General features: G+C 33.9%; 1 protein-coding gene across 2 annotated transcripts in view; it reads left to right on the top strand.

The window, feature by feature from the left end:
• Positions 1 to 23,698, top strand: part of mus301 (mutagen-sensitive 301) — a 108,260-nt gene that overhangs the window by 71,770 nt on the left and 12,792 nt on the right. For both annotated transcript variants that reach the window (XM_090415674.1, XM_090415665.1), the window contains exon 4: positions 8,690 to 8,817. The gene's annotated coding sequence lies outside the window, so the exon portion shown is untranslated. The remainder of the gene's footprint in view (positions 1 to 8,689; positions 8,818 to 23,698) is intronic.

Raw genomic sequence — 23,698 nt, 5'->3', positions numbered from 1 at the left:
TACTTGACATTCTCAATGCAATTTTTGATATTGAATGTGTTCCAGAATTCTGTCAAAGTCATAGCTTCATCTCCTGTAGTCTTTTCTATTGCTTGTGAAAAAGTTTTTCGTAGGTAATATGCCTTAAAGGATGCAATTACAACTTGATCCATTGGCTGGATGATGGAAGTGGTATTAGGTGATAAATGAATAACTTTTAAATTTTTGCACAAATCACTCATTGCTGTTGGATGACTAGGTGCATTATCTAATATCAACAAGATTTTAAAATCAAGATTTAATGACTTGCAGTACCTTTCAGCTTCATGACAAAAACAGTTCTTAAACCAATCCTCAAAAATAGTTTTTGTCATCCAAGCTTTTCTATTGAATCTCCAATGAACAGGGAGAAAATTTTTATCTAAACCTCTAAGCAGGTGAGGATTTTGTGAATGATAAATAAAGAGAGGCTTCATCTTGTAATCTCCAGAAGCATTGCTACATAGTAAAAGTGTTACACACTCCTTCGAAGCCTTGTAGCCAGGCTGTGATTTTTCATTTTTTGCTAAAAATGTTTTAGTGCACACTTTTTCCATAATAAGCCTGTTTCATCAGCATTAAATATCTGATCATCGGTATAATTTCCTTCTTCAATGATCTGTTGCAATTCACCAGGAAAACTAGCTGCTGCTGCTGCTTTTTCATTGGCACTTGCAATTTCACCTTGTACACGAACACTATGAATGCTTAATCGCTTTTTGAACTGATCAAACCACCCTGAACTTGCAGAGAAAGTTTCTTCCACTACTGATGCCGAATCATTTTCGCTTTCTAATTGTTTTCTTTTTAAAGTTTCAAACAAACTCAATGCTTTTGTTTTTTATAGTCATTTGACTAAGAGGAATTCTCTTTTGATTACAATCTTCTATCCACACTGACAATAGCGTTTTCATTTCAATCATAAGATGGCTTCTGTTTCTCGTAGTTTGGGATCCAGAGGAGGTCGATGCACTTTGTCCTAGTTGCTTATAGTTTGCAGCGTGATCTAAAATATGGCGAACAGTTGATTCATTTAGACCATACTCTCTTGCAATTTTGACTTTGGTTATGCCTGCTTCATACTTATCATCTTATCTTCTAAGCTGATCACTCTATGTTTCTTCTCAATAACTGTAGACTTGATATCATCCTTGTTTCTTTTAGCATTCGTTATAGGGGTAAATAAGAAGAGAAATAAATATCCACATGCACTTCAGGCAAAGGCAGACAGTTACTGGCGAGTGTTGAGCAGGTGTTGTCAGATAAAAACAAAGCACTCCAAGAGATCAATACCTGGCGAGTGGCAACTCAAACTGGTTTCATATTTAGTGGGCTACATCTCGCGTCTGCGATAATTCAAATTTGGAACGCAATAATTGGAATTTTGGTATCAAATTATAAACTGCGATAATCGAAATTATCACAAAATCGTAATTATTTAATTCAGACTATTAATTTATTTTATTTATTATTTTTTTTTTCAGTCCCATGTACCTGACAGACTTACAGTATTTGTTGCTTATGTTTGTAAAAAAAAAAATTGCTCGTTTGAAGTGTGTGCACGAGAGAGAGGACAATGATAAAATTGCCGGCCTAGTTGGCCATGTGATTAGCGTATCTGCTCTCCAGCCAAAAGGCTGCTGGTTTGAATCCCGCCGTGGGCATGGATGTTTGTGATTGTCTGTGAGAGTACTAGTGGTGATAGGCTGTGGTAGATGGCATTGGTGTTAGATGATAAAGGTTGGTGGAGTAGTGAGACAGAGTTGTAGAGTAGATGCCCTCCCCCGACAAGTCTTTGGTCTCCCTGGAGGTGTGATATAATAATAAAAATACAGTAGAAGCTAGTCTATTTTATCAACGTGCTCTCTCTCTCTCTGATCAGAAAATGAACAGTAAATATGGATGTGCATTTAAAATAAACCTTAGCCATATTTACTATAAATTCAAGGTTGATTCCAGTTAGGATCTTACATTAAATGTTATAGGAGACATATTTAGACAAATTAATTTAGCTTTATATCATAATGGTGTGTTATAACAGTTTTCAACAAGTAAACAGAACTGCTGCAGTAGTTGTAAGAAAATCACTTATGAACTTGAGTGAAAAAAAAAAAAAATTAGTCTTTATTTAAAATTTAAAAAGATAAATTAAGTAGGCAACTAAAACATAGCTATTGAAACTTTGCAATCTCTAAATAAATTATTCTGTATATCACTAACATTTTAGTTGATTTTTTCACCATGTCTTTGATAGTCATGGACGTTTTCTATAGCAGCTGGTATGATTTTATTGTTCAGTATTGACTACCATCTTGCTTGTTAGATATGTCAGACAGAAAAATGTCAGTTTGGTTACTGATTCTAGACTTATTCTTTCAATATTTAGACAAATACAATATAAACTTGGATATTGAACATTCTTTGCAGTCTTAAGAAATTACTATAGTCTCCCCCTTCTCATTCTCAATTGAAAATCTTTTTTTTTTTTTTTTATTCTATGAAACACATCTTCAGATCTCACAATTTTTCCCATCTCTCCTAAGGTAGATGGGATTAAAGCCTTTATAAGGCACGATTATTTTCTGTTTTCGTCTTTTACACTTTTAGACTTTCATGTTTACACATCATTTGCTGTTTGTGCAGTAATCTTAATCTCCAAACCCTTCATATCTGCAGGATAGGTAAATTTCCACATTGTTAATCTTAACACTTATACCTGTACCATTATTTCCATCATTTAAATCATACTGAAAATATTCATGGGATTAAGTGACAATTCAAATAAAGTACATTATTTTATAAGTACAGTGCCTTGGTTAACAATGGCCTCAGATAACGATGTACTTGGTTAACAACAAGTGGCTGTAAGAAAAAAATCTGTTGGTTAACGAGTCTTGATTATGTGAACCTCTATCCGATCTAAAAAACCAGAATTTTCCGATCGCACTCAGCCACGCACGGGAAGACATTGTCGAATAGAGAACAGCCACGCAGCATAGCTGTGAAGCTCAGATATGTTTGACCCATCATAGCCAGCTGTTTACGTTTTCCGTTTATTGTTTCTTTTCTTGTAGTGTACTGTGCTTTATTTTAAAACTTGTGGTTATAAATGCGTTTTATGATGAAAATGAGTATTTAAGCATTTATTTTTTGTGTTGGTTCATATAGACAATAAATTGGCGGGTGCATGTCACTGTTCGTTCGGCATCAAAAGGCAAAATCAAATCTCATCTGTATAATAATCGTTGTATCTATAAGCTACTGATCAGTGTATGTTACGGTAAGTGCTGTATCTAATATCGTCGCCTTACAAGCAAAATGCACTAAGTCAAAAATTGCAGGTTTCGAATTTAACTGTTAACTTTTATTTCAAAAAGTTTTTTTTTTTTTTTTGAACTTTTACTTTTATTTTCAGGTGACAATATGTTCTTTGTATCCCTTGTCTTAGTGTTGTAATAATACTGTATTTTGCTTATCTTTTTTTATAGAGTGAATTTTTTTACTGTGTGAAAAAATGGGCTCCCAAAAAGAAAGCTAGTGAGGAAAAGAAAACGGAAAAATTTTCTCTATTGAACAGAAGAAAGAAATAATAGCAAAACATCATGAAGGTGTGAAAGTTATGCAGCTAGCTCGAATATATGAAACCAGTCATTGTACAATATCAATCATTTTGGCTAAAAAAGAAGAACTTATGGTAGCTAAGGTTGCTAAGGGAACTTCAAGATTGAATTCAGAGGGCTTCTTTTTGAGCAAATGGAAAATCTATTACTAATTTGGATCAAAGAAAGAGAAATGGTGGGCGATACTACATCTCAAAATGCAATCTGTCAGAAAGCTAAACAGATTTATCAAGATTTGAAAAAGAAGACTTCGGGATCAAGTTCTGAGGTAGATGATGATGATTTTAATGGTAGCAGAGGTTGGTTTGACAACTTCAAAAAAATAACAGGAATTCATAGTGTGGTCAGACACGGAGAGGCAGCTAGTGCTGAGAAAGCAGCAGCAGATAAATTTTTGTCAATAGCCTTACAAGAATTATAGAAGAAGGAGAATACCTACCTCAACAAGTCTTCAATTGTGATGACATTGGGTTATTTTGTAAGAAAATGCCCAACAGGACATTTATCACAAAAGAAGAAAAAACACTTCCTGGGCATAAACCAATGAATGATAGGTTAACATTGCTTTTAGCAGAAATGCGAAGTGGCGACTGCAAGGTAAAACCAATGTTAATCTACCACTCGGAGAATCCCCGAGCATTAAAAAGTTCAATGTCTCTAAATCCAATCTCGGTGTTTTGTGGAAGTCTAACAGCAAAGCCTGGATCACAAGAATAGAATTGAGAGACTGGATTTGTGAAGTGTTTGGACCAACTGTCAAAGCCTATCTTGAGCAAAACAATCTGCCTCTAAAAGCCATTTTAACCTTGGATAATGCACCTGGCCATCCAACGAGCATACGAGAAGAGCTACCAGAGGAATTAGATTTTATCAAGGTGATTTTTCTTCCTCCCAAGACTACATCTCTGATTCAACCTATGGATCAGTTGATAATTGCAAATTTTAAAAAAATTTACACAAGGGCACTTTTTACCAGGTGTTTTGAAATGTGTGAGGCTACCAACATAACCCTAAGAAAATTTTGGAAAGAAGAATTCAGCATTGTCATAGCAATTAGGCTAATTGTAAAAGCTTGGCAAGAAGTAACAATGAAATGTCTCAAAGCAGCATGGAGGAAACTGTGTCCTTCCTTTGGTAATGAAGAAACTTCAGATGAATATTGTGGCAACTGCTCCATGATCTTAACTTGGAAGAGGAAGAAGATGTTGAATTATTGGAGATGCATGACTGACTACTGACAAGCTAAAGAACTTTTCAAGCAGCAATGTGAAGAAAAGGAAATGGAAATTTCATCTGAAGAAGAGGATAGAGAGGATGAACAAATTACTGCTGAAATCAAAAATGTTTTGGCAAAGTGGGAGGAAGTTCAAAATGTTGCTATGAAATGGAATCCAAACAAATCTGAGGTTATTAGAACTGCAAATCTATTTAATGAAAAGTCCATGCAGTTTTTTAGAAACATTTTAAAAAAGAGGCAGAAGCTAACAACCCTAGACATGTTTTTTACAGGTCCATTTGTCAAAAAACTCTGACGTGAGCTCAATTGTCCTTCTGGTGAAGATTGATAATTAAAAACTGTTTTCATGAACAATTCATTTTATTAATGTTAATTTTTTTGTAGCAAAAACATATACTGTATAATAAATAAATGATATTTACCATATTTTTATGACATTTGAAATGAGTTTTATCTGCATTTTATTATGTGCTATGGTTGTGGGGAGGAGCTGGAACAAATTAATCGATTTTCAATTAAATCTTATGGAAAATCACACCTTGGATAACGACGGTTTTGGTTAATGACGGTAATCCTGGAACGGATTACCGTCTTTAACCAAGGCACCGCTGTACTTCCTTTTGTCTTATAATTTAATAACTGTCATTCTGAACTCTAGTCCTTTATATAACTTTCACAATATAATTAGGGTTTCCTAATTTCATAATTAGGGTTTCTGGGTCTGTTCTCGGGAATTTTTTTCGTTTTCCTATTCCCTAATCCCGAGAAAATTTGGTCAGGAAATCGGGAAAATTTTTAATAAATTATTTTTTATTAAATCATAAATTATATTTTAATATTTTTTTTTAGATTGCTGTCACAATGAGTAAAGAGTATAAAGAATGTTGGGAATATTTTAGAAAAGATAAAGATAACAAATCAGCTTGTTGCCAGATATGCTCCAAAACTTTGCAATGCAAAGCATCATCAACCAGCAGTCTACATATGCACCTAGTATACATTCATGGAATGAAAAGGAAAAAAAGCAGTCTGAATTGAATAATGATGAGCCAATGCCTTCATCTTCTAAGAGACAAATGACAATTTTACATTATGTCAAGGGACTGGATTTAGAAGAAATCGTAAGCAAATTAACAGCCTTGGATGGGATATCAGTCAACACCATCACAAAAAGTGAGTTTATTACGGAAAGTTTCACAAACAAAGGAATGCAGTTGCCATCTTCAGTTATGACACTAATACATAATTATTAGAGTAAAGTGAAACAACTGTACATCCAGAAATTGGAAGTATTCAAATGTGATAATAAAAAACTTAGTATTTCAATAGATGAGTGGACCAGTTGCAAGAATCGCAGATACATGAATGTTCACGTATACTGCAATGAGACCTCTATGAACCTTGTTTTGTGATATTGGAATTTGTAAGTTCCAATACATGGGAACTGTCCTGTTCAAAAAGTGTTATCCTTGCTTCAGGAAAGATTAGAAAACTTTCAGTTAAAACTTGAAAGTGATGCTGTTGCAATTACAAATGATGCAGTTGTTATGGAAAAATTCGGGAAAATTATCACCGACTATTCGACAGTACTGCTACAACCATGCGCTACATTTAGCTGTAACAAAAGTGTTTTATGTTAAAAAGTTGAAAGGTGAAGCATTTGTGACTTGTAGCAGTGATAGCGAATTCAGTACAGATTCTGAATACGATAAAGATGATAACAGTGATTCTGAGTTAGATGGTGTGGCACGAGCTGATCAGTATGATTTGTGAGATGATTTATCTTCGGCAATTAGCAGAGTACGAAGAATTATGAAAATATTTGAATATTCTCCAGTATAAAATTCTCTTTTGCAGCAAGAAATAACCAAGAGTGAAAAGAGGTGACTATAAGTCATTTTGGACTGTAAAACACGCTGAGAGAATGATAGAGAGATTTTTAAAGATCGTAAATCCGATTAAGACTGTTTTACGAGAGCTGAAACTCGATCACTTATGGAAAGAAGAGTATTATGAAATATTGAGAGGTATGTTGAATTGCTTACAACCTGTAAAATTAGCAGTTGAAGCCTTATGCAATAGAGAAGCTAATATTCTCACAAGTGAAGGAATTTGTAAGTTCCTGTTCAGTAATTTAGAAAATCAGAATTCTTCAATGAGCCAAATGCTTTTAAAGGAAATAAAATTTCAATTGGTTAAACGTAGAAATGGAGATCTTGTGTCTTTCACAAAGTACTTGAGCAACGTTAGTTGTTTATGTGAGATGGAAGAGGATGAATTTTTTTGCCTTGTCAAGTAAGAATGAAATTGCATAATTGGCGAAGTCATTAATGGAAAGACTTTTTAAAGGAACATTTACAGCAGAAGAAGTTCCAATAAAAGAAATAAAGGATGTCCTTACAGAGAGTTCTGACATTAAATCAGAATCTGATCTGAAGAGTGAATTGACTAAAGCAATATCAATTTCGACATCAAAGCCTAGCCCTATTGCATGCATACAAAATATTTGCTTCCCTAAGGAAGGAAATGAGCTTATATGCATTCTCTCACTCCCAACTTGAAGATGCTTTTAAACACACTCTTAACAATTCGACCGACATCTACAGAAAATGAAAAAAATTTTTCCACATCAAGTATATTTGTTACAAAGCGAAGATCACGATTATCTGATCGGGCAATTAATGCCCTGTTTCTTAAAGTTGCCTTTTAAAAATGACAAATAAAAACTATTTGAAGTATTTTTTAATTTTCAAACAAATAATATTTGCATTTGTTTTCTATTAATGTTTAATTTAATAAATAAAATTTTTAAATGAGATTGGGAATGTTAATACATTGTGTGATATATGTAAAAACTCACTATATACTATGAGGTTTGGTTAAATAACGTTTGCATTAATTACATTGTTTATATTTTGAGAAAACCTGAAATATAACAGAAACCTAGCCAAAATGATACCATAGTGACCCCTGTTTAGCGCTCAGGACAAGAGATGCACTAGTCATGAAATTCTGGGTCGACCTTTTACATATAGGAGTGTCTCGAAACCCCTGAAAGACTTCACTGGGGCCACGAACCCCGGTTGCCCCACCTTCTCTATGGCTTTTCTGTTCATTAGCATTTACTGTTATCACTATTAATACAGATGATCAATGAAAATTAAATAAAAAAGATTATTTCGGGAAATACGATTTCCCGTTCTAGATTCCCAAAAGTTCCAAAATGTCAGGAATTTGGAAGCACTACTTATAATGTTATTGTAGAGATGCTATTTTAATTGCAGCAAACTGACATTTTCTTGTATTGTGTCATTTTAGTGAAGTGATATTAACAATAGCATAGGAATATCTTTCTGTCATTTCTTTTTATCTCTTTTCAACTGTTTAATGAAATTTAGAGCTTTATTAAAACTCATCCACATATGATTTTCGACTATATCAGTAAATTAGAACTGTCAACCATACACTGTATAAGAGTTGTATATATTCCTATATTACGTCATAAAAAATGCCATACCTTAGAAAGCTTTATATATTCTATTTTTGATATGTTTTTACCTTTTTTTTTTTTTTTGTTTACTGATTATAGAATATTCTGTGTATATTAATATAACATATTGTAAAGATATTCAAATAAATTTCAACTCATAAATGTTTAAATATCTTTACAATATTGCAGTTTCCTTAGTGATTTTTATACTGAAGTACTCTACTTCTTTTTTTGTATAATTTGTAAATGTAGGAATGCAATTTGTAATATCTATTACATTTTATTTTCACATCAGTGTATATTGTTTCATAATGTTATTTGCAGTCATTTGGTCATTATTTCAAGAATCAGTTGAGAGTGCATCAGCAGAAGCAGAACAATTAAAGATTATGCAGTCATCTTTAAAATGTCAGAATGTTTCTGCTTTGCGGTGTAATAGATCACAGTTACTGGTAAGTTATAGTTTTTGATAGTGTTAGTATAAGTGAAATCTAAACATTTAGGTGTATCCCATAAGCTAAGCTAATGGCTGGTCGGTTGGCCAAGTACAATAGTCAGTACCCATGAATGGGTGCTTATGAAGATAATTTAGGTAATAAATTCAAATTTCATTACCTGATAAGACTAACCTGCTAATGGAGGTATGAAATGGCTTATATATTTTTGAATAGAAACCAAACACTTTCTAGAGGATTATAACATCAGTGATATCTTATCTAACCTTCATGAGACTAATCTACTGTAAATACGCATTTACAACCTACATCACATTTTTGTTATTATTTATTTTATTTTTATTTATTTTTAATGCAGTAAAAATTTATTCCAAAGAAACAGAAGAATATACTAATCTGCAGTTGTCTATTAACTGTAGATAGTATTCCTGGTATAATTAATGTTGTGTATCCATCTATTTCACATTATTTCATATGTAATTACAGACTTTTTTTTTTATGTGGCTCCCACCCACAAAAGGTTATATGCAAATCTGGTAAATTTGTATAATGGATGGGCTAAACATTTTTATTTTTTATTAATTTTATATATCTTTAAATTTTTTTTACATGGTCCTAGAAACTCAGTTCTAGAAACTAAATATGGAACTTTTTCAAGCCACTTTAGGCCTCCAATAAGCAAGCCAGTGGTCTCACACTAGTTGATGAAATTTGACTCCCACCTAAAAACAATCTCAAACACTCAACAGTTGCAGGGTTCAGGATTTGAACCCTGCAACTGTTGGTTGTAAAGTAGATATGCTAACGAGGCCAGCTTTTTCTTTTTACAGAAATTCTTGGTTGCATGTCTTAAAGCAAACCTTTATTAAGTGTGAGCATACTTTATCATGATCATGAAATTGCTGCATATCCTTAGAAGATATGCAGGATATTATGTTAGTACCACCTGAAAAGTTAATATCATTATTAACTTCTTGTCAACAATTTTTTTCCATATTAATCTGTTATGTTAGTACTTCAATATCATTAGATCTTATATTTTGGTCTTCTAAGACACTTCTTACTGTACCAACATACCTGGGTTTATGCAGTAAGGAATCTTCTTTTTCTACCATTTTAGAAGAAAACTTGTTTTAGTAAACTTTCCTCATACATTTTAAGTGACCAATACCACTGTAGATTAGCACTTCTAAATGCTAACAATGGCAAGTTCTCCATAATATCCTCATTTTTAATGTGTTTCTGTAATTGATATCTATTCATCCTCCTAATTTTTATCTTAATAACTCAGCTCTCAGATCCATAAGTTAAAATTAGTTTGTAATAAATTTAGTTTAATCCTTTATCCAAGTGTGAGCAAACAAAGTTTGCACCTGAAAGTATCTTCAGGACTGGGGTAAGGTGGTACAACACCAGGACGACTTCTTGCAAAGGTGGAGCAAGCTACCAACACGCCTTTCTCAGTATCTCTCATAATGCAAAACACATCTCCTTGCGGATATGTCTAATGTTATGCATTAAGGGAAGGGCCACTACCCAGAATAGTTTCGAACTTTATTGAGGTCTCTTCAGTGGGAGCCAAGCCCAAGTGGAGATACCAGCCAGAAGCATTAGCAGATCATCTCTACCTATAGAAGTTGCCAATTGGTGTGCCACCTTTTTAATAAATTACTCTGGATTTAGAGAAAGATGTTGAAAGTTTGAAACATGACAAAATTTCATGCCGCCTGGGGCGTCGCCTGGTTAAACAAGGGCCCCTGTTGTTTTCGCCAGGGTAACCAGGGCGAACAGCGAAAAGTCAGCTACTGGAACAAATCTGAAAACAAACCCCAACCCAACTCTACCAGAGTTAAAGATCAGTACTATCAACGTAAGAAGCCTGAATGGCAAAGAAATGGAGCTAGCTGAGGAATTAGATTAGTACCAGATCGACATAATAGGGGTGACTGAAACAAAAAAGACCAAAACTGGTGAGATCTTTCTGAGCAATAAATACAAAATGTTATATTCAGGCAATGACAATCAAGGAAAAGAAGCAGTAGCCATAGTATTCAACACAAAATACGAGGCTAATCTTCTTGAATGGCAGTCAGTCTCAAGTAGAGTAATGTGGACAAATATCAGAATGGGGAACTGGACAATGAGACTTATTTGTGCCTATGGTCCTACAGAAGGTTCTACTAAGGTAGAAGTGGAGGAATTTTTTGAGGCTTTAGAAAAAGCAACTGACACAATGAAAAAGGAAAAGTTTGTCCTTGTTGGGGATCTAAATAGCAGAGTAGGAAATGATTGTGAGACATACAAAAATATTTTGGGAAAATTTGGAGAAAAGAGCAAAGCTAATAATAATGGCAAATATCTGTTGGATTTCTACTCAGGACATAGACTGGTTATTACTAACACCATGTTCCAACATAAAAATGTGCACAAATTCACATGGAGAGAAGAGGCTAGGAATAAGAAAAGTCTCATTGACTATGTTATTGTTGATAGTGATGTTTTCTCCCTGGTGCAGGACACCAGAGTGTATAAAGGATTTGAAATTAGAAGTGATCACTATTTAGTCTTGAGCAGAATAAAATTGAATTTCATATTGAAAAGAATAACATGTAAGAAAGTTTTAAAGCGAATAAAAGTTGAGCAGCTCTCAGATGTAAACTGTAGACTAAAATACAGAAATATTATTGAAAAGAAAATGAAAGAGTTTGAGAACAGGAATCAAATCTTGGAGATTCAGTGGCAAACTCTGAAGGAAACATTGATTGATTCTGCCAGAGAGGCATGTGGTGAGGTTGTGTGCAAAGATAAAAAAATCAGAACTCCCTGGTGGACACAGGAAGTTAAAGAGGCAGTGAAGGAAAAGAAGAAAGCATATCAAAAGTTCCTGGCAAATAAGTCAGCTTTTACTCTTACAGAATACAGAGACAAATGTAAGAAAGCTAAACAGTGTGTAAAACTAGCTAAACAAAAGTCATGGGAGGACTTTGGCAAGAATATAGAAAATAAATATCAAGAAGGTGGCAAAATATTCTGGAGGGTGTTGAAGAAGCTTAGGAATGGAGGAAAGAGTGCTGTAAAAGGAGTTAGAGATGATAAAGGTGACATGAAAACAGGAAAAAAGGTGTCCTTGAAGTATGGAGTAATTACTTTGAAAAACTGCTAAATGAAACAAGCAGTGATGACAGCACAGTGGTAAAAAACACTGACCAGGCATGCAGTCAGGAATACATATCCATACTTGAAGTAGAAAAAGCCATCAAAGGTTTGAAATGTGCAAAGACAGCAGGAGTAGGTGATATTCAACCAGAAATGCTGAAGTATGGTGGTATAAAAGTCTTACAGTGGCTGCACTGCATAGTTCAGAAAGCCTGGACAGAGGGACGAATTCCCGATGTTTGGAGTAGAGCTCTCATAGTACCCATATATAAAAAGAGAAATAAAACTGAATGTGAGAATTACAGAGGTATTTCCCTACTGAGTGTTTCTGGCAAGATCTATGCAAGTATACTTGAGAAAGGTTGAGAAGAATTGTGGAAGAAAAGCTGGGTGAAGAACAAGCTGGATTCAGGCCAAATAGAGGCTGTGAGGATCAGATCTTCACTTTACGACAAATAGTCGAGAAAGCATGGGAATATAACAAAGATCTGTATTTAAGTTTTGTCGATTTGGAAAAGGCATATGACAAAGTGCCAAGAGAGAAGCTATTCAATACGCTGCTGTTATATGGTGTGAATGGGGCATTATATCAAGCAATACTTAGTCTTTCTTTGAGTTGTAAGTCAGCAGTTAGAATTGAAGGAAGTACAGGAAGATGGTTTAATGTTAAATCTGGTATGAGACAAGGATGTACATTATCCCCTCTGTTATTCATTATCTATATGGATCACATTATGAAGAAAAGTGGTATTAAACATGATATCAAAATTGGAGATGTTAATGTCAGCTCTTTGCTTTATGCAGATGATGTTATACTTCTAAATAAATCCGCTACAAGTCTGCAAGATTCTCTGACTAAATTGAATAGCTGTTGTAATAGATATGGTATGAAGGTCAGCAATAAAAAGACAAATACAATGAAAATAGGCAGAATCATTGAAAATGTCAACTGTGTTGTGAATGGAGAACTTGTGGAACAAGTAAAACATTTCAGCTACTTAGGCACGATTTTTACTGAAGATGGTAAATTAAAGACAGAAATAGCCAACAAAATCAGCAAAGCTGGTATGGTGGGAAGTCAATAGAATAAATTCATATGGAATAAGAAAGAAATTAGTCGTAACACTAAATTAGCTGTATACAAGACAGTGTTCAAACCAGTTTTAACTTATGGATCTGAGAGCTGGGTCAGAAGTAAAACACTTGACCAAAGACTAGAGACTGCAGATATGAGAGTCCTGAGAAAGATTAGAGGCATGAACAGATGGCATCAATGGCAGTATCATATTAAAAATGAGGATATTAGGAAAGAACTTGACATTGTCAGCATCCAGGAATGTGTTAGCAGAGCTAATCTCAGGTGGTATGGTCACTTAAACAAATTGGCGAGGAAAGATTAGCAAAACAAGTGTTCTCTGCCAGGTTGGCAGGAAAACGACCCAGAGGAAGACCAAGATGTTGGTGGATTGATACGGTACAAAGTGCCTTAGATGATAGAAATATAAGATCTGATAATTTTGGAGTCTTGAGAAATAACAGACTGATTTGGAGGAAAATTGTAGATAGGAAGTTAGTAATGATGTAATATTTTCATGTAGTGTTCATGTAGTAGTACTGTCATATCCTGTACATGGCAGGAATTTGATGATGATGTTGTTGAAAGTTTATTTTTCACTTGGTTAGAATATAATAAATTTAGTTTAATCCTTTATCCAAGTGTAAGCAAACAAAGTTTGCACCTGAAAGTATCTTCAGAACTAGGGTAAGGTGGTACAACACTAGGACGACTCCTTGCAAAGGTGGAGCAAGCTACCAACACTCTTATCTCAGTATCTCTCATAATGCAAAACATATCTCCTTGTGGATATGTCTAATGTTATGCATTAAGGGATGGGCCACTACCCAGAATAGTTTCTACCTTTATTGTGGTCTCTTCAGTGGGAACCAGGCCCAAGTAGAGATGCAATCCAGAAGCATTAGCAGATCATCTCTACCTATAGGAGTTGCCAATTGGTGTGCCACCTTTTTAATAAATTACTCTGGATTTAAAGAAAGATGTTGAAAGTTTATTTTTCACTTGGTTAGAATATAATAAATTTAGTTTAATCCTTTATCCAAGTGTGAGCAAACAAAGCTCACACTTGGATAAAGAGACCTCAATAAAGGTCGAAACTATTCTGGGTAGTGACCCTTCCATTATTGCATAACATTAGACATATCAGCAAGGAGATGTGTTTTGCATTATGAGAGATACTGAGATAGGAGTGTTGGTAGCTTGCTCCACCTTTGCAAGGAGTCGACCTGGTGTTGTACCACCTTACCCCAGTCCTGAAGATACTTTCAGGCGCAAACTTTGTTTGCTCACATTTGGATAAAGAATTAAAGTAAATTTATTATATTCTAACCAAGTGAAAAATAAACTTTCAATAAAATTAGTTTGAATGCTAAAAATAAATCACACGATAACCACAATAATTAACTTTAATGAAATGAAAGTACAGATATTCTGTACTGAAAATAACACATCATCATTGTGCAGAAATAAGAAAATCAAAAAACAAGAATACAAGGTACATACAACAATCAGCTTACCAATTAAAAACGGTTGCCATGTGCTAGAAATTAATATAATAATAAATAATATTAAAACTATTTTTGATGTTACATAAAATGAGAATCTCCCAAACTTTTTTTTGTGGGGGGGGGGGACAGGCAGAGAGAATCGTTCCAATTCAGATTTGTCTGATGTAATAAAAGGGCTCTGCAACTTTCTTTGAAAGGGCATTCATGTTTAAAACTGCTTCTATGGAGATGACGAGCTTCATCCCACCAGATACTATGTTTAGTGTCATACATCATCAGTGTGTAGAAACAAGCAAATCAAAGAAATAGGAATACAAGGTGTATACAACAATCAGTTTCCCAATTAAAATGGTTGCCACATACTAGAAATTAATATATTAATAAATAATATTGAAACTATTTTTGATGGTAACATAAAATTTGAATCTCCCAAACTTTTGAGGGAGAGAGAGAGAATCGTTCCAATTCAGATTTGGCCAATGTAAAAGGCTTCTCAGTATGAAATATCTGTACTTCTTTCATTCATTAAAGTTAATTACTTTGGTTATCATGTCATTTGTTGTTTATTGTCATGCCACAGGTAGGTACTATTTAAAGATTAGTTTGAACACTCTTTTTTTCAGCTAGTTAGCATCTGACTTATTTCTCTTATTCCCATATAAATTTATTCTGTTGTCTATATCCATATTTAATTTGCATTTTTTTATTATTCTGTAGTTTTCTCATTCAGGATGCAACTGATGTTTTCTGTGTTTCTACCTATCTCTTTACTTCATAGTTCTTTGTCTTTTTTGTTGCTAATTTTCATACTGAATTTATTACAGTTGTTATATATTTTAATTGTGAAATCCTGCAGACTTGCACAATTTTTCTATCCTTGCAAACAGACTTCATCACATTCTTCCATGGCTGAATCAGTGGTTTCTTCAGAGTTTGCTGGTAAGTCTGGAAGGTTTGATTCATGTCTTCAACAAGACTATTCTTGAGCCATATTTTATTTGAAGTTTAATTGTCTATTAATATAATTTGTCATATCTCAGTGAGAAAATAAAATTATTAGATTATGGAGAAAGAAATATTGTAAAGTGAATTTTTTGATATATGTGATGTTACATCATACCATCTTCCTGTATTTCCTTCCGTTCTAACTGCTGATTTACAACTTAAATGTGGACTATGTAATGCTTTGTATAATGTTCTATTTACTTCATATAACTATAGCATTCTGAAAAGCTTTTCTTTGTTCACACCTTTCCAGATCTACAAAACTTAAGTACAGATTTGTTATATTCCATGATTTCTCAACTACTTGTAAAATAAAAATATGATCTCAATAACCTCTAACTAATCCTAGCTTGTTCTTAAAGTTTCCCTTCCAAAATTTTTTTAAACTTCTTCTCAAGTATGCTTGTGTAAATCTTACTGGGAACACTTTGATAAATTCATCTGTAATTTTCTCATTGTTTTATTCCTTTTTATAGATAGAAACTTTGAAAGCTGTATTCCAATCATCTGAAATTAGCCTCTAAGACCAATCTTTTGGAGATGGGGAGGGGGGGGAGAGCTGGTAATCAATCAGATAACCAGCCTGAGGCTATCACTAATTATACAAGGCATCTGGTGAAGAGAGGCAGCTGACAGGCGCCTCCATCTCATGATCCCTAATCCTAACATTGTGTTCATTGTCTAAGAAATAGTGTGGGTTCTAAAGTCGATTTTCTTGAGTTTTCAGGATGAAAAAACTATTTAATTTGTTTCTGGGAGGAAAAAAAAAACCACTTGCTCATGCCGGAGATCAACGGGAACTGGTAGAAAAAAATGCAAAACTTTTATACCTTCATATATGAGCATTTCTGGTGAAATATAATTTACTGCAGCTGCCATTCACATTTCATGCTTTGATTGCCTTTTTCTACCTCAAGATATATGTATTCCTATTTGCATTCCTCTTGAATGTTTATTACTGTTCTGTCACTACCTATTTCTTTCCAAGTAATTAACTTAGACATGTCTTGTTTCCATGTCATACATATCACATTTGATTCCTTGTACTCCTTCCTCCATTTCTGAACTTTTTTAATAGCTTCAAGAATATTTTGTCACCTTTCTGATATTTATCTTCTATTTCTTATCAAAGTCATCCCATGATTTTTGTTTAATTACTTTGATACATTGCCAACCTGGTACATTTTTTCTGTGTATTATAATAGGGAATCTGATGACTTCTTTAGTAGGAACTTTGGTATTCTTCTTTTTTCTTCTTTCTTCTTTTCAAGAACTGCTTCTTTAAATTCTTATGCCCACCATAGTGTTATTTTTTCTCCTTATAGATAACTTCACTAGATGTCTCCCTAGCTGAATCAGTATGTTCTTCAGAGTTTGCCACTAAGAGGCAAGGATTTGATTCTTATTTTCACTCTTTTTTTTTTTTTTTTTTTTTAATAATATTTGTGTATTTTAGTCTGCAGTTCACTTGTAAAAGGTGCCTTACCTTGATTCTTAAAACTTTCTTACATTTTGCTATTTTATATAACACTACAAATAAAATTAGAAATTAACCTGAATAATTTGGAAAAAATTTCCACATTGTTCATTAAGAATTTGGAATAGTGATTGGACCCATCCATTCCTCATTTTATTATAATGAACTCTGTTAATACATGGTTGATAAATACAGTAGGACTTATTCACCATATTGTATTCTGTATTTACCTGAAACTACAAGAGGAGGGGGGGGGGATCTGTAAAGTTCTGATAAACACCTAGAACAAAAATAATATTAAAGCAACTGATATAACTACAAGAAAGAACATACAAGGATATAAGAACAGAAGTTATTTTCATAACTCTGCGACTAGTGTGTTCTTTCTTTCTTGTGGTTATATCAGTTGCATTAATATAATTTTTTTCTAGGTGTTTATCAGAACTTTCTAGTCCCCCCCCCCCCGTACATTTACCATCACAAAGTAGATGTAATCAGATGTTATACAAAGCCACCAATGTATAAAAAACAGTAAAAAAAAAAAATTGGTGCAGTTAGTTCAAACATTGCAGAAAAGTTAGTCACCATAATTTATATTAGCAAGATAGAAGAATGAAATGCGAGTTTTATTTTTCTAAATAAGTATCAAATGATTTATTAGATTTGGTGGGGAAAAAAATGGTCAGCCTGGTTGGTCAAGCATTTAGTATATTCTCTCTCCAGGCAGCCCTCATCCCTTCATGATTTGGATGATTTGCAGTTGTCTTTTGGTGGGATGTGAATTTCCTTGCCCATTGTAATGCTGCTACCCTGCTTTTCCAGAGGCTTGATAAGCTCCAGTGGTTTGAAGTTACAAGTTTTGTCTCTAAAGTGGGGTTTTGGGGTTATGTAAAAAAATAAATAAAATATTAAAATTAATAAAAAAAGAAACGAAAAAATTCTAAGTCCATCCATGCTGCTAATTGTACTCTAGATTTACAACTTTTCATATGTGAGAATCTCATTAAAAAATATACATCGCTTTACTTCTTTGCATTAAAATTATTATTTTGCTGTATGGTTATCATTGTTTTAATTGTAGTGTTTAAGTTAGCTAATTAATTTATTTAATATTTGATCTTGTTATTTTATTAATTGTTCAGATTTTAAACTAAGTCATATTTTGACAAACTGCTTAAAATAATCTTTATGGAAAAATGCACACAGGTGTCAGAGAGCATTTCTAAACTTTATCTCCCAATCGCAAATTACCAAAGAACTAATAAAGAAACATAGCGACATTAAATAACAACACAGGAATCATAAAACACACTATCTGCATAAACAGCCTGAACTAAATGATTGAGTATGTGGCCTTTGAAAATGACAATGAAAAACTACATCCAAATTACCAGAAATTAGAAATGTATCAGACATAAAACCAGAGAAATGTATCTTTAACATAATTCCTTATTCACCAAAGAAAGGAAATGCAAAAAACTAAGAATGAAAGATTAAAAGAGCAAGATACTTAAAAGACAAAAATAAAGAATTCTTAAAGTGAAAGAACTACTTTGGAAAACTGTTAAATAATTCATTGTTAATCTTCACTATAGATTCTTTGCCAGAAATAATGATACAAAAGAAATTCCTGTTATGTGTAACAATTTTACAATGCAAGAATTTGAAACTGTGTTAAAAACCCAAAAGAATAAGAAAACACCTGTACTCAGATGGTCTAATAGCAGAGAGGCTGTTAAACAAATTGGTGAAAAGGAGCTCTGGAGGAAAAAAAAAAAAAAAACTATTAAATATCTTCAGTATAGTTCCAACTACATGCAGCACTTCATTGCAATGGAGAGAAGGCTAAAATGATACCAATACCCAAAAAAGGCAATCCGAACAACCCAGAGAATTAGAGGAATCATGCTGGTTTCTACCACACCAAAACATTTGTAACAAAATACTTCTAAACTGAACCATATGTAACACCTCTTCTGCTCAGAAATCAAGCTTATTTTTTGAAAAACAAGTATTATGAAATACCTCTACTGCTTTAGATGAAGCAAGAGATAAAAATCTTCCTTTATTCTTAAATTTCATAATTTCTCAGAAGCCTTATAATTCACTCATTACAAAAGGATGTTCAAATTACTCACTTATAACCTTGAAAATAATTCATAGCAGAACCATATCAGGTATTGGATGTCAAAATGGCAATAAAAAGACCCAGAGAAAGACTAGTGTTGAGGTCAAATGATTCAGGCAGAAGTGCCTTAGAAGAACGAAATATTAGACATGAAAGTATTGGAGTGCTGACAATAGATTAAAATTTGGAGGAAAATTGTTGATTGGAGTTATTAATGATGTAAACTAAAATCAAGTACTGCTGTCATAGCAGCCTGAACGCTACACCTTGAGGATACATATCAGGAAATTAATGATGACAATAATAACTGAAAGCATATTTATCATTGCTATACAAGAGTAAGGGTTAATAGGAGCAGGAAATGACACAGCTTTCCTATTCCACTGAAATTTTTCAGGGAGATTCATCATCATATCATTACCCTTGACAAACTCACATAAGCAGACTTTGCTTTGCAGATGATGTTGTGGTAATTGACTAACATTCCAATATGTAAAAATGCAGCATTCATTTTGTTGGCATTCAACAGTATTAAAAACAGAAGAGAAGGAAATATTATGCTAAATGACCTTGAAGTAAAAGGTTTTTAGTACCTTGGTTATATTGATACACTTACATGTGAAAAGAAAGCAGCACCAAATTCATCTGTAGAAAACCACCAGTTAAGCCATATTTTATACACCAGTTGGGTCTTGGTCATTGGGCTGGCTGACTGTGGATGAGGGTTTCCCATATGAGGGGGGGTCTAATACAGCCAAACATATTTGTTTAGGTTGGGATAGTTGGTAAGAGGCAGCTGATTCGAAGAAAAGCCTCTCAAACCTGAATGCCCTAACCCCCCCCCCCCTTAAACCCACTGTTTGGCTGTGCTATGTGGACAATGTGTTTGCTATTTGGCCACATGACCAAACACCTTACACATGTTCCTTTCCAATTTGAACAGTTAACATCCAAGGATCCAATTCACAACAGATATAGAAAGTAACAACAGTCTGCCATTCCTAAACACCCTGGTTACAAGACAACCAAATGAATTCCTGATCTTCACAGTCTACAGACCCCCCCCAATACACACACAGGTGGATACATCCATCGATAATCACATCATCCACTCCCCTAACAATTTGGGACTATAAAAATCTTAGTCCACCAGGCAAAATTAATTTGCTCAAATAACAATGCACTCAACACACAACTTGCCCACATATAAAAAAAAAAAAAAAAAAAAAAAAAAAAAAAAAAAAAAAAAAAATTGGCCATGGGCTGCTACACCTCCCACCAAATACAAAGAATTTTAGCACCATGTACCCACACTGTTCCTTCCTCCCTTCCCAAATATAGATTACAACAAATCCATCACCATCCCTTATATCCAAGGTTGCCAAGATATTAAAAAAAGCGCAATCTTGCAACCACCTATAAACCACACAAAAAGCTAGCAGCCCCAAAGACCAAATACAACCTCTGGAGTTTATCAGGTACCCTGCAGCTGCAACCTTTCTTATCATGGACAAACAGGTAGGACAGCCAACATCCATATATCAGAGCACCTTTTTTCTATTGGAAAAAAAAATCCACCTACTCCACCGTAGCAAGTTCATTTCAAACATTTAGGGAAATTCGAAAAAAAAAAAAGTTTAATTTCCTTAAACAGTATACGATATGTTATTTCTAACCCAACTCTCAGATCAATAACTTAAAGTTGGTTTGAACACTGTCTTGTATACTTCTAGTTTAGTGTTTTGGCTAACTTCTCGCTTATTCCATATAAATTTATTCAACAACAGTCTCTATGTATCTGCCTGTTTTCATAGTTTGAATTTTTTTATTGCTGATTTTCATGCCAGATTTGTTATAGCTGTCATTCACTTTAGTTAGAGACTCCTGGAGACTTGTACTTAATTTTTTTAAGAGTACATCACCTTCATAAAGCAAAGAACTAATTTGATATCTCCAATTCTAACATCAGGTTTAATGCCACTTTCTTTCAATAATATGATACATATAGACGATGAATAAGTGTGGAGATAATGTGCAACCTTTTCTTACCTGATTTTACATCAAACCATCTTCCTGTATGATGTTCCATTTACTTCATATAACTGTAGTGTTTTGAAGAGCTTTTTTCTCTAGGCACCTTGTCATATGCTTTATCCACATCCACAAAACTTAAGTACAAATCCTTGTCATATTCCCATAATTTCTGAACTGTTTGTCATCAAGTGAATATTTCCCCATTTTGAACTTTGCTCACATAACTCTATTTGAAACTGCTTTCCAATCAAGAAGTTTTTTTAAGCACAATTTTGTAATAATTTGTTTCAAATGTTGCTCTGTAAATTTAAAATAGCTATGAAGGTGGTCAGAAAAGTTCTCGGCCTCAACCATAGATGGCAACACTATTGGCAAGATGTTTTTATTCTAAGTTGGTACATCTGCCATAAGCATCCATGTGAAATTGCAAGTCATTCTATCAAGTAGTTCTGGGGAATGTTATTCCGATCTTTTAACCAGACTAGACAAAAAAATTCATGAGAAAAGACCCAGTTTGCAGAAGAAAAAAATCATCTTTCATCAGTACAATGCACCTGCTCACAAAGGTGTTTTGGCAATGGGAAAATTAAGGGATCTGCATTATGAATTGTTGGAACATCCACCCTATTCCCCATATTTGACTCTCTCTGACTTCTATCTGTTCCCCAAACTAAAACTCTTCCTTGCTAGTCAGCGTTTTTTTTGAATCAAGAGGTAATTGCAGCTGTAGAGGAGTATTTTACAGATCTTAGTGAGAACCACCACAGGGATGGGATAATGGTGCCGGAGCATCGCTGGAATAGATGTATTAGTCTTAGGGGAGATTATGTTGAAAAATAAAAATAATTTTGAAATTATAATTTCATTTGTTCATTGTTAGGCTGAGAACTTTTCAGACCACCCTCATATTATGTCTTTACCTGGAAAGATACTGTATAACTGATTTTAAAAAAAAAAAAAAAAGATTTTTTTTATTGGTGCCTGTGTTTTAACCTTTCTGTGTCCATAATGCAAGGTCACAATAAGCAAAATAGATTCAATTCTAGTCATTAACTAGAGGTTTTAGCAGATTCCTAAGTTAGTTGTTCTTTTGCATACACAGGTAGTTCTTTGTATCTCATAAACTTGAACTTTTAATCTTACAACTCAAGAAAAATAAACCAGAATTCATTATTTTAGACAATAATTAGTTGTTTAGGACAATCTGAAAACTGGTACCTACCATTAAATTAAAAGGTATTAGAAGATTTAATTGTGTTGCACTCAAAATTGCAAGCAGCATGTCTTAAATTGCATGTTAGAAATGAAATTTTAGATATGATTGTTATGTTTGAGTTAGAGGCCCAGGACTCTGTGAAGATACCTGAATAAGAGTACTAATTTCAAATGGACAATCTCTCAGAATTTTGATTGGAAAGATCTAGGTTGTGCATCCCATTTAGGATACAAAACCTTTTAAAGGGTTTTCTGAGAGTAAAAAAAGTATTTTTTTCTCAGAAAAGAAGAGAGAGAGAAAATAAAGGAGAGAGAAAGTAAAGAAAGAAAGAGTAAACTTAACACATTCAGTTACTATATACTACAGCTGTAAACCTGTAGTACATAGTAACTGAATGTGTTAAGGATTTTTTATTTTTACATAATTTCAGAAATCCTTCTCGAGACCAGCCATGGAGCTTTTTTTTTTTTTTTAACCACTTCAGACTGTCAGTAAAGAGAGTGGTGGTCTCACACTGAATGATGAGATTCATCTCCCATCTAGAGACAATTGCAAACATTCATGCCCATAGAAGGATTTGAACTTGTGGCCTATTGGTTGCAAAGCAGAAGTGCTAACCTAAATAAAGTTTATAAGGTTGTGTTATTTAGCTGCAGTTGGCTGTTGAGCTAAGCAAAGAAAAATAAGAATAAAGATAACATGTAGTTATGTTACTTCTTTAACAAAAAGTATGTCATGACATTTGATTGTTACTAGTTGATGTTCATATAGCAACACTTCTTGCTTTGATATACTGATTGGGCACATGTTTGCTTATCAGCTTTTCTGCATATATAAACAAACATGGCAATTATGTTTCATTTTTATAGGCATTAGCAAATTTCAAGCAAAAATATATATTTTTAACCTTTTTTTTTGCGATATCAAAGCAAATCTGCATGGTGAGCCTAGTGGCTATGCGCTTCGCAACCATATACCTGGGGAAGGAGTCCCCCTAGGTTCGATTCCCGTCGACAACCTTAGGAGCTTAAAGATCTTCCTTAGCCATAGCCAAGTTAGCCAGTCTTGGACGTGAACAGCAGGATCTCCCCCCCCCCCCCCAGTTTATCTGGGGTTTTTCATCCTGCAAGCAAGCAAGCAACCCCCCCCCCCCCCGAACACACACTGATACAGTCAGGAATACTTAAGACAATCCTTCCAACCATAGGTCTGAATTGTTTATGCAGTCCTGAGCCCGGATAAAAATAGGGGGATTGAAGTGGTGCTGTACCTCACCATA

The sequence above is a fragment of the Typopeltis vanoorti genome, chromosome 1, assembly GCF_054136105.1.
Source record: "Typopeltis vanoorti isolate ZY-2024b chromosome 1, IOZ_Tvanoo_1.0, whole genome shotgun sequence".
NCBI classification, from domain to species: Eukaryota; Metazoa; Arthropoda; class Arachnida; order Uropygi; family Thelyphonidae; genus Typopeltis; species Typopeltis vanoorti.
This window is presented reverse-complemented; position numbering and strand designations above follow the sequence as displayed.